At 43.1% G+C, this 16,705-nt stretch overlaps 1 long non-coding RNA gene and 1 other non-coding gene across 6 annotated transcripts in view; one reads left to right on the top strand and one right to left on the bottom strand.

Annotated features, from left to right (window-relative positions):
• LOC126397384 (uncharacterized) overlaps positions 1 to 9,996 on the top strand; it is a 771,111-nt gene extending 761,115 nt beyond the window's left edge. For all 5 annotated transcript variants that reach the window (XR_007570655.1, XR_007570654.1, XR_007570652.1 and 2 more), the window contains one exon: positions 9,860 to 9,996. This is a non-coding gene — a long non-coding RNA (uncharacterized LOC126397384). The remainder of the gene's footprint in view (positions 1 to 9,859) is intronic.
• On the bottom strand, positions 4,228 to 4,309 carry trnal-uaa (transfer RNA leucine (anticodon UAA)). Its single transcript has one exon. It is a non-coding gene; the product is annotated as a tRNA-Leu (tRNA).
• Positions 9,997 to 16,705: the final 6,709 nt, after the last annotated feature.

Raw genomic sequence — 16,705 nt, 5'->3', positions numbered from 1 at the left:
TAATTTCAAACTCATCCATAAATGCTAATGATCAGATAATTGTCTCCCCAGGTGCTCAGTGACCTCGTGGAGCAACCAATGGGAACTGCCAGGTCCCCCTGTGTAAACCCTCATTTGGACAAACAGCTTTTTCTGTCTATGGAATTAACATGTGGAGTTCTTCTCCTACAGAACTCAAACTGGATCATGATTTCGATCACTTTAAACTCAAACTGAAAGAGTTCTTGAAGTCATGAATAATTTGCTGCTTCTTATTCTGTGGTGCTGATTATGTTTTGCACTTTGTGTCTTGTATTCTGTCTGTGTTTTTATTCTTGTTTCTCCTTTGCACTGTTACTGTGTTCTTGTTGCTGAGTCTTTTGTATCTTAAGACCCAGCTGGGGCGTCGGTGGCTTAGTGGATAGAGCAGACGCCCCATGTACATGTACACAGCGGCCCGAGTTCGACTCCAGCCTGTGGCCCTTTGCTGCATGTCAATTCCCCTCTCTCTCTCCCCCCTTCACGCTTAACTGTCCTTTCTATAAAGGCAAAAATGCCCAAAAAAAAATCTTAAAAAAAAAAAAGAGAAAGACCCAGCCAGTCAACGGGTAGTGATGGTCAAATGAAGCCTCATGAAGCACTTTCTTCATTTTCTGAGCCCACTAGATGGCGCTCATGGTTTAAAGAGAAAGGCTCAAAGAATGGCAATTCAGTGTGCTTTCAACCTTTGGTTGGACAAAAAGCGCCATCTAGTGGGCTCAGAAAATAAAGTAAGTGCTTCATGAGGCTTCATTTGGCCATCACTAAAGGCCTGCCTCTCAGATAATCAGATTAATGATGACGTGGGGCGTTTCTCTGCTCTGAGTTGAGGTTTTTTCAACTCGAGGAGAAAATAAAGAAATGTTTCATGAGGCTTCATCTGGCCATCACTAGGGACGGGCAAATTAGCTTAGGCTATACATACTGTGGTGTGTGGCATTTATGTACGCTACAAACTTGTCCCTACACAATTATACATTAAATAAATTAAATACACAACCCAACATGCAACACTTCCTGTGCCACAGCAGCACTCTCTCCATTCATAAACATCTGAATGCTGCCAGAGCTGTTTCCCTTTAATCTAAAACAGATACAAGAAATGTTTTGTTTGCCTTCACAGGGCAAATGGAGGCAGAGCAACAAAAAATATCTTCCTACTAAAACACAGTAAAATAGCATTATGAAACAGAAGGGATTAGAGGTACAGGCCCGTCTCTACTCACAGCCTGTCTCAGGTAAAGCCTCAGTTGTCTCTTGTTGCTCTGTTGCGTTAAGAGTTCTCCACAGGCAGCCAGTGTTGTGTCTTAAACTTCGCAGGCCGATACATGTGTGTAATCCTGCCTGCGTACTGTACTACAGCAGTATTCATGTCAGGTGCTGCTGTGGCCCCTCTGGTCCGTATTAGAGACAGCTCCACATCTGGCAACACGGTTATTTAGCTGATAAAAGAGGCTGTGGGTGGGTGTGTTGTACGCTTAATGTGTGCGCACACAATCCCACAACACGTGTGTGTTTACGTGTGTGAGTATCAATAGAGATGCTACATACAGGTTGGCAGAGTGTGTTTTATCCCCTTTGACAGGCTGTGCTGAATATTACATGCATCCCATGGTGTTAGCTGTTAAAAACTGAAGCTATGTTCCATGTAATATTCATCCAGCAGAGCCTGAGCAGGATCAGCAGCACACACCATAAGCTTTATATTCACTTCCATTCACACTCACAATGAGCTAATACACAAGCATGATGAAAGATGCATTAAAGGTACGAGGCGTGATGCTGCATGCTAATGTGCCGACACACGCTCGTAGGAAAAGCACAGAGAATATTGCCTACAAAGTACACAACACACACTGGGAGCGTAGAGCAGTGTGTGTTGTTTGTGTCTTCTTCCTCGCCTGTTTCTCCCCCAGTCTTCTCTTTCTCTTCCCCCCACCCCCACCCCCCCTCCCCCCGCTCCCCCAGTGGACGTCTGTCTGCAGCTTGTTATCCGTTGGAGTGTGACAGTGTGATAATCCATGCCGATGTGTGCCGCTGACCCTGTGATGTGCTGCAAGACCTGCCTGCCTCTGTGTGTGTGTATCTGAGGGTAACGTTGCTTGGATATTTGTTCGTTGTGTGTGTGTGTGTGTGTGTGTGTGTGTGTGCGTACATGAGTGTGCATTCTGATGTACGGCAGCATTCAGATGCTTCTTTTTCTTGTTGCTTATCAGGCGCGCAGGGCGATGCATATGCTGCTTCAATCATCCAGGATGTGGGGGAGCTGGCTGTTTGATATTTAATATAAGCAGTGTGAGACTTTGCAGAGGCCGCTTTCACATTTAGCACAGCTCACACATGTAGAGATCTTACTGTCATCTTCAACACGTGGCTCAGTCCACCACAGAGGAAGAGGAGGACGCCACTCCAGTCAGTCAAATAGATCTGTTTGCTGACACAGCGGTCTTATCTCACGTGCAGCTCCGGCATTCCTGATATGTGTTTATTTTCATGTACCTGCAAAACCTTTTTAAACTCGATACTCCTTCAGTATTCAGATATGCCAGAGTTACCTCATTAGCTTGCACCATCGAAATGAATGTTACGAGTCGAGCAGACACTGTATGGATAAAGGCCGACTTTTACATTTCTGTCAGATTGTCATTTTACGTGCAGTTATACAGTAGATTTCAGTCGGCACGCTCCCAGTTTGCTGCAACAGGCTGGAGTAGCACCACAGAAGCCAGTCCGTTTATTCGTCCAAAATTGTTGCACGTCTAAAAATAAACACAACCTCATGTTGTGTCAGTCACATCTGCACACTGAGTCTGAAACTTGTCCGTCATTAAACTTTTCAGAACAGATTCGATTGTCTGCGTTTCTCCCATCCGTCAGAGCCTTTAGAGACGTTTGACCAAGAATCAGTGAATAAAATGTGGCGGTGGGACACATCTGCGACAGAGGGGCGTTGGTGGCTTAGTGGTAGAGCAGGCGCCCCATGTACAAGGCTGTTGCCGCAGCGGCCCTGGTTCGACTCCAGCCTGTGGCCCTTTGCTGCACGTCACTCCCTCTCTCTCCCCCCTTCACGCTTAACTGCCCTGTCCATTAACGGCAAAATGGCCCAAAACAATATCTTTAAAAAAAACAAAAAAACATCTGCGACAGGACAGAGAAAAGGGACACACAGAATCATGTCATAACTCAGATAGCTCACTTTCAATGATGGGGATGATGATGAAGAGGAGGAGGAGCTGGACCACACACAAAACGTGGAGGACAGAGAGAGAGGATAGCTCCGCCCCTTCACGCAGGGAGGGAGTGAAACTCTTGTTTCTATAGTGAACATTTCTTTGCCGTTGTCATTATCACTCTTTTTTTATTTTCTTATAAACCTCCATAAACCTCTGAAAGTCTGACCCAAACAGCTGACCAGCATACGCGCAGGAATGTAGGAGGCGAGGGTAAAGATAAGGCCTCAGGTCATGTCATCAAGGTCCTAGAAGGTTCATATGTCACAAGCATATCTGAGATATATTTGGGTGCTGAGCCCAAGGGTAAAGTGGAGGAAATATTCTCCATATGACATTCACTTACACTGATATTTATTTTTTTAGGTGTCTAAAATACATTTTGCTGCAAACCTCCGTCCACAGCAGTACGCTGCTGAGCTCCCGTGTTGAGAGAGAGTTCCCATAGATTATAAAAATTATGGATTTACATTTGTGAAGTCAGACAGTGGTTTGTGGACTCCAATTGTGAAGCCTTGAATTGGGCATTACAGCTGTCGCCCGCTTGTTTTTGTGGAGGCAGAAGTGACTATAAGAGGCTGGATCTGACTGAGAAGCTGACGACACTACCTGCAGACAGCCTGTCACTCAAAGCAGCCCGCCTTTGATCCTGCGTTACTTTAAGCCTTAATAAAACGTACATTTTTTTACCCTGCTATCATACACACACACACACACACACAAACAAGACCTATACATTAGATGGAGAGATGTCAGAGTGAGAGGGCTGCCCATGGACAGGCGCCCTGAGCAGCTGGAGGTTCAGTGCCTTGCTAAGGGGCACTTCTGTAGTGCCCAGGAGGTGGACTGGCACCTCTCCAGCTACCAGTACACGCTTCATGCTTGGTCTGTACGGGTACTTTAACCAGCAACCCTCTGATTCCCAAGGAAAGTCCCTACAGACTGAGCTACTGCTGCCCCCGAAAAAACTTCCAGTATTTACCAGGAGTGGGGTTCGAACCCACGAAGACTACGTCTATTGGATCTTAAGTCCAACGCCTTAACCACTCGGCCATCCTGGTTATACACACAAATAAATATTTTTTAAAAGCATGGCAACAGGTCAAATATTAAAATCAACTTCTAAACCAGATACTTTCAGCTGGTGGAGGAAGCAGCTTCAGCGGCTACAGTGATTTTCTTTTGTTGAAACTGAATACAGACAGTTTCACCCTGATCACACAGAAAGTGTTTTCAAGGTTGCAAAATGTGAGGCACACCACACTGCCTCTTTTGTAAAAAGAAACATTAAATGCCAAAAAAAAAAAAAAAAAAAAAAAAAAAGGAATTACGTGCATCGCCTTTTGTTGTTGCCAGGCAACCACGCCATCACCTCCTTACCCTAACCTTCTTGTGTAATCAGTCAGTAAATAGTTTGTTCGTCACAGATAAACAGAGATCTGTGTGGGTACATGAGACCCTAAAAAAGAGGCTGGATCATGGGGAGTACCACCAGTTGGTCCAGGAGCTTCTCCTCCATCATGGACGTTTACAGTACTGCACTTATCTGCTGTTTTTTATTGAGATGGTGCTAACTGTGCTTTGTGAAGTCGTATAGCTCTGGGTATCCAGCAACCACTACCACCAGTTTCTCCTCCACTGTTTACCAACTAAACTTGTCGGGACCACCACAGAAGCCCCGCCTCTCAACTCATCCGATTGGACAATGGGACAAAAGTGGACATGACGCGGGGCACTTTTTCGCTCTGAGTTGAAGTTTTTCAACTTGAGGACTTCAGAGCGCTCCGGCAAAAACGGCAGGCGCCTAGAGTGCAGAAACGTCAGGCCGGTAGCGACACAAAACCAGCGAGCAAAAAGCTTCATTCTCATTAGAAACAATTACAAAAAGCCGCCTCCAGCTGCTGAAACACTCTCTGTGTGATCAGGGCCTTATTCCTGTGTCTGTCATGGACAAACAGCCATCAACAAATATATTTCAGCATAACTTTTGATGACGAAGTTAACACTGGAGGGAGGTTACGTCACCTGATTAACTGCCTGAATGATCGACGACCTGACTCTGTGAACGATTGGCTGGTTATCTGGCAGGTCAGGAATGTGATCAGCTGTCTGCAGTGTGAGCAGTTCCACATGGCTGATGTCAAAAGATCTGCTACACACTGTAGTCAGCTTGTTTTATATTGTCTGCATCTTCCAGCCATCTGTGGTTCCACAGCTTTTTTTTCTTCTTCTTATTTTCTGCTCGTAGCCGATTTATATAAAGTAACTGCCTTTCTCTGTTTTTGTATCTTGATTAAAAAAACTGTATTGGATTTGTCCCTGCCAAAATATGTTCAGCGTATTTAGTGTGTTGAGAACATATATGTATGCATACATAACGACCCTACAGACATTTTGGCAACATTTTATTTTACGCCTCCATAAATCGCTGATACTTCTGCAGGACATCTGCTTGAAAAGAACTCTGTCACTTGGTGCTGATCATGGGGAGATTTCCCTTAAAGAAAAGCTCCATTTGAACTCTTCATTCATGATTCATTTATTACAGGACACTTGAACAGTTTCCTTTCCTGTGGACAAATTTCACATCCTTGTATGTTCATGTTGCTGACCTGCTGTGTCACTATAACACACTCTTGGTTGCACAAGCAATTAATTGGAATTAATTAATTGGATGTGTGCTAATTAAACACAGTCCCTATTTTCATTTTAATTACTACCCACCTAATTTCAGATAATGTCATGAAAATTATTAAGAATTCATTCAGAAATGACATATAAAATACATATTTATTGCATTTTATTGCATATCACTCAAACATACAAAAAGCATCTGTCTTTACAAAATGGCTCCTGGCAGGAGGACAGAACATGACAAGTCCTTTTTTACAGTCTGTAACCTGGTCAGTGGAAATGGATTTACCCAATTAGCATACTTAACCCATAAAACTCTGCAAGAGAAATGCTCCCCCAGAGCCAGGGGCTAGTATGGCCAAATGAAGCCTCGTGAAGCATTTTCTTTATGAGCCCACTAGATGGCGCTTTTTGCTCAACAAAAGGTTGAAAGCACACACTGAATTGCCATTCTTTGAGCCTCTCTCTTTAAACCATGAGCGCCATCTAGTGGGCTCAGAAAATAAAGAAAATGCTTCATGAGGCTTCATTTGGCCATCACTACCAGGGGCGTAAATATAGACAGTGCAGGCAGTGCAGTTTCACTGGGGCCCCTGGGGTGGAGGGGCTGTAGAGAGAGCGGGCTCTTGCAAGTGATTCAGTTTGCCACATTGGAACTATACCTGTGTTCAACGATAAAAAACGGTGCCATTTGTTATATCTGTCCTCAAAAAGGCAAATTCATCTTGTTTTTTTTAAACAACAAAATGATGTGATTTTTCTATATAAGCTAGAAAATCTACAAATTCACTATAAAAACTATCCAATTAAATGATTGATTGATGTCTTTATTTTATTGTCAGCTATGCAGTGATGGCTGCTGGGTAATATGTACGTTGATGTTGTCCAATGTCAAGTCTCTATTTGTGTCAAGACAATGCATGCACGATAGCATGCACTGGGGCAATAACTCCCTCATGCCACTGGCCAGGGCCTACACTGGATTTTTCATCGGATTTTACAAAATAAAAACAAAAAAGAAAAGATCCAAAAGAGTTATAAATGTGGAAACATAAAGAAAGTGTTTCTGAACACAAGCTATGTATGTCAGTAACTACATACATTATTTAGTTTTTGAGATATGCTCATTGTTAGGAGCAGAGTGAGCATGGTGGTAGAGTGGTTAGCATCATCACCTCACAGCAAGAGGGTTGCTGGTTTGAACCCAGGATGTGGGAGCCTTTTGGTTTGGAGTTTGTCAACGTGGGTTTTCCCCAGGTAGTGATGGCCAAATGAAGCCTCATTCTTTATTTTCTGAGCCCACCAGATGGCGCTCATGGTTTAAAGAGAGAGGCTCAAAGAATGGCAATTCAGTGTGCTTTTAACCTTTTGTTGAACAAAAAGTGCCATCTAGTGGGCTCAGAAAATAAAGAAAATGCTTCATGAGGCTTCATTTGGCCATCACTAGTAGCCACCACTATTAAGCTTTGGCAAAATGTAGAGGAAAAGGCGCTGGGCTGAAGACATATGACAAATAGCGACAGGTACTCCAGCTTCCTCAGGTTAATTGGTGACTCTAAATTGTCCGTAGGTGTGAATGTGAGTGTGAATGGTAGTGATGGCCAAATGAAGCCTCGTGAAGCATTTTCTTTATTTTCTGAGCCCACTAGATGGCGCTCATGATTGAAAGAGAGAGGCTCAGAGAATGGCAATTCAGTGGGCTCATAGAATTAAGAAAATGCTTCATGAGGCTTCATTTGGCCATCACTAGTGAATGGTTGTTTGTCTCTATGTGTCAGCCATGTGATAGTCTGGTGATCTGTCCAGGTTGAACCCAGGGTCAGCTGCGATAGGCTCCAGCCTCCTCTGGACCCCAAACAGGATAAGCTGTTATGTAAAATGAATGAATGAGTGAAAAGGCGCTCATTCGTTCATTTGGCACCACTGCGCATTGTCATATGGTTTTGTACCACACACAACTCAGCACACTGTCTTCATTACAAGTCTATAACGTGGTGACATGGTCGACAGAAGCCTTCGCTCTCTGCTGCAAAAAGAATGAATGTTTGAGCTGTTATGGTTTTTATTTCAGATCAATATATACAGGATTATACAAACAACGTCTTGTGGCCGTTACGGAACAATCCCTCGGGAAACACTGCATAATAACAGCGAAATACATGTTTGCACAGCATGTAAGGTGAGGTAACATAAGGTAATGACATCATGACGGGAAGACAGAAGCCTCAGCTCTCTGCTGCTAACAGAATGAACACTCTGGCTGTTGTGTTTTTTGTTTTAGATTTATTTAAACAGAATCATGCAGGCAAAGATCTCCCACGGCTGTCAGGTATATTCTGCAGACCTGCAATGAAACATGGCGACAGACTGGTGACATCTCTTTCTCTGAATGATTGAAAATGTTAGTTTATATTTGTCACATATTTTGTTGGTATTTGTGTTTGTTGCAGCAGGTATCCATGGTGACACCTGTGGCTGACACTGTTGCACATGTACAGGATGAGTGTGTGTTGTGTGTGATCAATTAAAACCTCACCAGCAGTGTCGTGTGATTCGAATGTTCGCACATGTCGTTACATTTAAAAGGTGTCTCTTTTATTTTATTTCAATCCATCCCATCATCACATTCCTCCAGTAATTCCCTTTTATTTTGACTTCACCTTTTTAACCAAAACACCGCAGTGATGAAGCTTTTCTAAAAAATTTCCTTTCACTCACAAATTAATTTCCGACCTCACACACTTCATTCTGATTTAATTAGATTTCAATGCCCAGTTTTACATTTGAGCTAATTAAGATAACCCGGACGCACACGTGTACTCGCACAGAACACACATGGAGGGAACCGAACAGGAATGGAAATCTGGTTATGGTTATTATCGTCATGGAAACCATCTGACGGCGAGCATAAAGCTTTCTCTCTCTCTCGCTCTCTCTGGACTGCTGGGAGAATCGGCCCCAAAGTAAAGGCATTACTGTGCTGGACTGGTTCCAAGCATTCACTCCTCCCTCACACACACACACACAGAGGCATAGTTTTAGGTTCAGACACACAAATACAGAAATGCACACTCTCACACACACACACACACACACACACACACACACACACACTCCCCTCCACTCCTGCTGTGTATACATAGCCAGAGCTCCCTCTGCTGGTGATGAGTGGAACTGCAGCCAACAAACCTGACTTCAACACACACACCATCACCGTCAACATCATCATCATCATCGTTATCAGACCACATGATTTGACTTCAATGCAATTAACCTTCAAACAAATAAAACCTCTTTTTTCCACTCAAGTATTTTTAAGGTTGGAGATGTGATGTTATTGAAAGTAACATAACGGTGCGTATGTGTGTGTGTGTGTGTCAGTCATTCCACACGTCTCCCCAAACTTCAGCTTGACATTTTTCATATCTTTGCCACATTTTGAGATCTCGACTAGAATTTTACTTAAAAGTTTGTGTGTTTAAATAACATTCGGCCACAGAGAATGACTGTTACGACTGAGCCACTGGAAGATGATAAATTATGTCTTCAGAACAAACGGTCAGTCGCATGAAACAGAGACTTCCTGAACGATGCACTTTCATACACAAAACTGTTGTCGTCATAAAAAGTGAGGTGCTCTTCCATTTTTTAGTTCATACTTTCATCCAGTGGAATTTTCCTAATGTGTTCACACCAAATGCGATGTAAATTTTTGCGTTGCAGTACTCACGCGAGTTTGAACGCTAGAATGTTTTGTGTTGACTGGCGTCAAATCAAACCAGGAGCCCTCTTGCTTTGAGGCGACAATGCTGACTTGTGCAACACCGTGCTACCCAGGGTGGGGGAGCCTTTTGGAGTTTGCATGTTCTCCCTGTGTCAGCGTGGGTTTCCTCCAGGTGCTCCGACATGTTCTCCCTGTGTCAGCGTGGGTTTCCTTCAGGTGCTCCAGCTTCCTCCCACAGTCCAAAGACATGCAGGTTAACTGGTGACTCTAAATTGTCCGTAGGTGTGAATGTGAGTGTGAATGGTTGTCTGTCTCTATGTGTCAGCCCTGTGATAGTCTGGTGACCTGTCCAGGGTGAACCCTGCCTCTCACCCAGTGTCAGCTGGGATAGGCTCCACCCCCCCATGACCCCTAACAGGATAAGGGTTTCAAAAAATGAATGAATGAATAAATGGCGTCAAATTGTATAGCTGGAGTCAAGTAACAGACAAATGTTTTCACAACTTATCAGATAATCCAACCTCCAAGCGAGCTCCTTTTTATTCCAGTTTTTATAAAAGTAAGATGTGGTGTCACAGAGCTCGGCCTCTCCTTTATATTTCCTATGAATGAACTTCCAGCGGTACAGGCAGTCATACATCCCCGGACGATCTCAATGCTGATTGGCTTTCGCGGCACAAACTGGTCGTTGAAGTTCAGACTTTTCAACACTCCTGAATAAGCGTGACGTGGAATCGTGCTATTTCTGTCATTTGCAGCGTGTCCATTGTCTTCACATTGACTTTACATGTTATTCACTCGCCCAAATTGTTTTATTTGCACCCGGTGTGAACACAAGATAAGGAAGTTAACCTGTTCAGATCCCCCGTCCAATCCAGTGGACACACGGAGGAAATGCAAGCTAGGTTTCGGTCTAATTTAGTCATAATGTTAAAGTCTATAACTTCTGTTGAAACAGGTTTACAGTAAACATGCAACGTTATATTACTTACACATGTCAAAAAATCATATGAAAGATGCAACACTTTGACTCAGGAAATATCCATCCTTTGGAACAGATCTGAGTATCACCTGTTTGAACAGGAAAATACTGTTTTAATATGATTTCTGAATAATACAGTTATCTTATAAGCATCCTACTGATTACGTCGACAGAATATTCATCTCAGGAGGTTTTCTACACTGTTTTCTGGAGATACTTCAAAAACTCTGAGGATATTTTGAGTCATGATGACAATTAGAAGACAAAATATATGTAATGTCTTATAAAGCATCACTTTATTCATTGATAGGAGTTCAGCATATATGAAAAAATAACTTTTTTGTTGATAAAAGCTCTGTTTAGACCATCACTTGCCATTTTTACTTTATTAGGTGATTTCTATGTTTAGATTCTTCGTCCATTGATGTGGCCAGAAAAAAATAACACATAATAAAGTCCAGTAATCTTGTTTTGTTTCTAATTATTTATGGGTGTATTTAGAGTAGAACACCATGACAACACTGTAATGCAAAGTAATTGGGTTCTGAGCAAGGCACAGAGCCCCAAACTGCCTGGGGCGCCTGTCCATGGGCAGCCCCCACGCTCTGACATCTAATGTATATATAGGTCCTGTTTGTGCATGTGTGTGTATTATGGGCCGGTGTGTGTATGACAACAGAGTGACAAAACTGAATTTCCCCTCAGGGATTAATAACGTATATCCTCTTCTTCTACCAACTGTAAACTTGATGTCGTGACCACCACAGAAGGCCCGCCTCTCAGATCATCAGATTGATGATGACGTGAGGCGTTTTTCTGCTCTGAGTTGAGGTTTTTTCAACTGGAGTTCAGAGCGCTCCGGGAAAAATGATAAGCACAGAAACACGAGGACCTAAATCAGTTTAATGGTCTACTTGTTGCCATAGCAACTTTTAGTATGTATGATGCATTAAGGAATCTTGGAAGGATATTGAATCTCACCCTGACATGTGCATTTTACAAAAACATATCCCTAAGTAAGAGCTTAAAGGAAAACTGAGATTTCACACAGTCTGACGTGGAAATGTATCAGTAGACTGGATTCACACTGCAATCTGAACTCTTTGTGATATAAATGTCCTGTGAGAGTGAAGAGATGGAGAGGAGGACGACAAGAAAGACATTCATTCACATTCCTAAAAATAGAGCTCAAAAACCGCCACACAGAGTCGTAATTCAGACGCATGCACTCCCTCACCGCTGCACACACACACACACACACACAAACCTGCTCACACTGACGTCAGAACAATTATTACACACATGGATAATCTGCTGCACACACACACATAGCGCACACACCTGGCAGTGACAGTAACTGTACTCTTTGTTAGTGTCTGGTCAGTAATCAGCCCCAGATGAGGGAACTGTTAATTAAATGTAATCACATTGGCTCCTTATGGCCTAATGCCATTCATACAGGGCCGCCTCTGATCCCGCACAGTTGTCGAACAACACAAGACACATGGTTAAACCCTGAGCGACACGACGCCGGCTGCAGACAAACTTCAGCCTGAGCCCTGAGTTTTACATTTCAGACGTTCAGCAGATGCTTGGATATCCAGGCAGGCTTACATTAAAGAGATTGGAAATTTTATTGCAAATGCCGGCTGAGGAAAAATCACAGATGAGGATTTGGAGTTGGGCTGAGACTCTGAGTCGCTGAAGTGATGTGAAAGAAGAGCTGAAATGTATCATTCAGTTCCTCATGGATATAAAGGGTTTTGCAAACCAAAGCCTGAAGTTACCTACAGTGCTGTCTTTGAAAATGTTCAAACATTTGTTTCCATTTTTTACTGCCAGCCGTGCAGTACAGAGACATTTAATTTAAATGTCATCAGGAAGACAACAAACAAGACGCCGGCTGCCTGCCCTCTGAGACGGATATAAATATTTTTTCATTTTTGGTTTATAATTAGAATTCTGTGGTTCCAGCAGTATTAAAAACGTACATAAAAAAATTTCAGCAAACATTACATTGAACTGAATTCATTGGGTCTCATTCATGAAACGTGAGCTGGACGAATTTCTGCGTAAACTGTTTGCAGAAGGAAATTTACGTGTACATATGTCAGTAGCTCCGATGTTTTCGTAGTTACTAACAAAATCTCCACCTGCTTCTGACTGCTCGTAGTGTCACGTGTCAGTTCAGAGGAGGACCCAAACGCAGACCACAGACAGTTTGAGTCTGACAAAAGGCGAGTTCTAACGTAGCTGGTCAAAGACATCCAGTAAAGGCAGGTAAAACCAAACTGAAAACCAATCGAGAAAAAAACACAATTAACAGGGCCGGATACAGGTACGCAGACGAACTGACCAGGAACAAAGGGAAACACACAGGTATATATACACAGAAAACTAATCACAAGGACGAGGCACAGCTGGAGGAGGAGGACACGGGCAACAGGAGGGAAACAGGGATTGGCTGACAACAAGTGTGTGGAGGGGAACACTAGGGTGGAGCAGACAAGACTAATACAGAGCAGGTGTGAAGGGAAGACTCTGGGAACAGGGAAGGACTAACGAGACAGGTGTGACAGAAAACAGGCGGGAAACACACAAAGACAGGAAGTCAAACAGGAAGCAGATTAAACATGAACGAATAACATGAGACAAGGAACACAAACAGGAAACTCCAAAACAAAGTCAGCAAGATAACTATGAACAAAAACCCAGGATCGTGACACATAGTGCTAAATATTGCTTGTCATTGTTAGAAATTACAATTTTAATTCGTATTGTGCTCTGTTATGTTCATCGATGCCTTTGAAACACGAAAGATTAGAAATAAAACACATTTAGATAAATTAGTTGGCATTTAGCAGATTAAAGCTTCAGATCAGGCATCAGTTACCTCCTTTCAGGCCTTTGATTTACCTGTCCCTGTCACACCACTATAGTTAGAATATTATATGTATATATGTGGCTGGGTTGAAAAAAAGAACAGGGTTTGGCTTCACAATCTTACAGGAAGCAAACACCAGCCTCCTGGGCGAAAGTCTGTGGTTGCCAAACCCATCCACCATCCCTCCCAACCGGCCTACTCAAACTTAAGCCACAGTAACATTCTTTGTTGTCTCAAGGTGTTTTATTTTTATAATTGGCTAAAATAAGAAAGGCCTACCACGGCAATGCATTGCTGAGCTGCTGCAGTACTCCTGTCTGCTTCTCCAAACTGTGAACGTGCCGACCGTCATCATCTGTATGTAATACACTGACAATGGATAAGTCCCTTAAACGGACACATTTTTTAAAAAAAATCTGAACTATCCCTTTAAAATGTCTAAACTCAAACAAATCAAACAAAGACAGTGGAATACTACTCACACTGCTGTAGGCTATCCTTTGCATGAATGCATTTACTGTGTCAAATTAAATGTAGAAGAAATATAAAAAGATGATTATTTAGCTCCTTGTCATTAATATCTCATAAATTGTTTTTCATTGTGACATGAATTTTCCATGCTACATTATACTCAAATCAGAGGAAGTGTCATTAGTTTTCATGTAGAGGTGCAGAGAAGCTTTTTCTTTTTTAAAACATAACACTTTGTTTATGCCAAAATAAACAGGGTGGGAGCAACGGTAGAGCTTGTCATCACTGATGCTCACAGTAGGTCTGCACAATTTTCAGTTCTGCCAAAACGATCCCTCTAAATGTCTGTTTTCTCCAACGTCCTGCAGAACATCCTTTAAAGCTGCAGACAGTCAATCACAAATCAAATGTAACTCAACAGACAGTCAATAGTCTCGTCCCTCTGGCCAACCACAGGAAAGTGCTTTACTGACAGTCCATCATGGTTGCCATCAGCTCGTGTCAGTGGTGATAAGCTCCACCCACGGCCAACAAATGCTTTCATGTGCAAATATTTATCTATTTATTGTTCTATGGGCCATAAATATTTAAACCCAAGACCCATCTAAGTAGGCTAATCTAACATTTGAAACACAGCACTGAAGGCCAGACAATGACATGACATGACTCAGCTTTTATGTTGTTTTGTTAGTTGTTTTTTTTTAATTCAAATACCGTCATGTAGTGATGGCCAAATGAAGCCTCATGAAGCATTTTCTTTATTTCATGAGCCCACTAGATGGTGCTTTTTGTTCAACAAAAGGTTGAAAGCACACTGAATTGTCATTCTTTGAGCCTCTCTCTGTAAACCATGAGCGCCATCTAGTGGGCTCAGAAAATAAAGACAATGCTTTGTGAGGCTTCATTTGGCCATCACTAGCTGGCATTACGTCTCTTCTGATGCAAATTCAAAAAATAATAAACTTTTTGTTTTGTATTTCCTCTGCGACCTAATGTTGTGCCATTACACTAAATGTACCTTGAACCCTGGAGATGTTCAGTAACTGACTGCACAGAGCTCAAAGCATCACATACATGCAGCCATCAACATTCATCCATTACAGGAAAGAGAGGGCTGGTTTGTCTTCCAGTGTGACGCTGCGTCATGCCGAGCTTCATGGCGTCTCTTGGCGTCTCCGCTGCCACACCGTGTTGATTACAAACAGCCCGCGGGGTCAGAGCCCAGCCTCGCTGTCTTATTCAGGGAAGAGGATTTATTTTCCTGGGTGGGAGAGTGAGAGAGGAGAAGACTTTCACACTCCCGGAGGCTGTAGTCATGCATAACCAAAACCCTGTGAAAGCATGTTTTCTGGAGGAAAACAGGCAGACATGCAGCCTCAGAGTGCCAGACAACATAATTAGAGTTGTAATAAGAGAGAAAAGTATCCCTGACTAAAAGGATGTTCAGAAACTGCACAGCTACCAAAGCTGGAAATGAGATGACCATGACTGCCATCACTGATGTCATCACAACACACCAACGGCTCAGTGTTTGTGGATCAGTGGAGCACAGAGTAGAGTCAGAGACACATGACATCACGCCACAGGCTGTGCTGACAGAGGTTTGGTAATTCAATAACCACAAACAGGAGAATTAGGTGAAGTGTATTATCAGCAGATGTTTTGGGAACAGTGTGAGTTGACTCCTGACGCCACTGTGGAAGCTGAGGTCCTTGGACAACAGGTCTGCTCATCACCCTCACACCAGCCTGTGGACATCTGCAACACATTCTCACAGTGAAATCTTGACATCATGGCAATCTTGTGGAAAGCGAACTTTGGCCTCCCGCGTGAAGGTCGGTGGTTGTTGGACCCATTCACCGCCCCTCCTACCCGCCCCACTTGGGCTTCCACCACCTGAAATTTCATTGTTGTTCGTCACATTTCCCTCTAATACTGCTGGGTGCCGTTGAACTGTAATGGCGACCAGGCGTGCTTGCAGTTGAAGAGTGTTAACTCTTCCACTCCATGAGGACGCCACTGTCCTCAGCCGCCATTTACGAGGGTCTCTTGTCCTCTGACCTCAAGATATTTGAATGAAAGTGGTTTCTATAGGTACCATGAATTTCAGACACGCCCACTTTAAGATAGTGCCATGCAGCTGTTGGCACAGAACATTAGTTCTCCAAACTAGAACGGGACATTATCTGACAGAGGACAGGAGACACTGTCTCACGTCCTCCAAACTAGAGCGGGACATTATCTGACAGAGGACAGGAGACAGTGTCTCAGGACACCAAAGTCACAGTGGAGCAAACACTGCAGACCTCCTGTAACAGACGACACTTCTAACATGTGTGTTGTCCCTCAGTCAGCAGGACACCTGCATGTGAAGTGTTTGTCTCAGGTCTTAGACTGAACTGTGGGCACATTTAACGCTCTCTGAGAGGACAGATTGTCAGGTGTGTGCAGCATTTCTGACAGGTGTTATGACGGTGTTGGTCAGTGTGTCTGCTCTGTGTCACATTTTGCTGCAATAAAAATAATTAAAGTCGATGAACAGGAGGTCAAACTGATGAAGTTTTCTTTTGGGGAAATAATTTGCAGTTGGAAAAAAGGTCATAAATAGCATTAGACTGCAAAATATTTTTTTGCAATACCCAACATATGACAAAACATTTAATAACCTAATAATATTGTATAGTGAGTCAGTTCCGTACTGTAAAAGGTCGAGTGCGATGAAAACCCACCTGCTGTCCATCACGTCCTCGTCAACACAACGT

This window comes from Epinephelus moara, chromosome 11 (assembly GCF_006386435.1).
Source record: "Epinephelus moara isolate mb chromosome 11, YSFRI_EMoa_1.0, whole genome shotgun sequence".
NCBI lineage: Eukaryota > Metazoa > Chordata > Actinopteri > Perciformes > Serranidae > Epinephelus > Epinephelus moara.
Note: the sequence above shows the minus strand (reverse complement) of the source record. Positions and strands in the feature narration are given on the sequence as shown.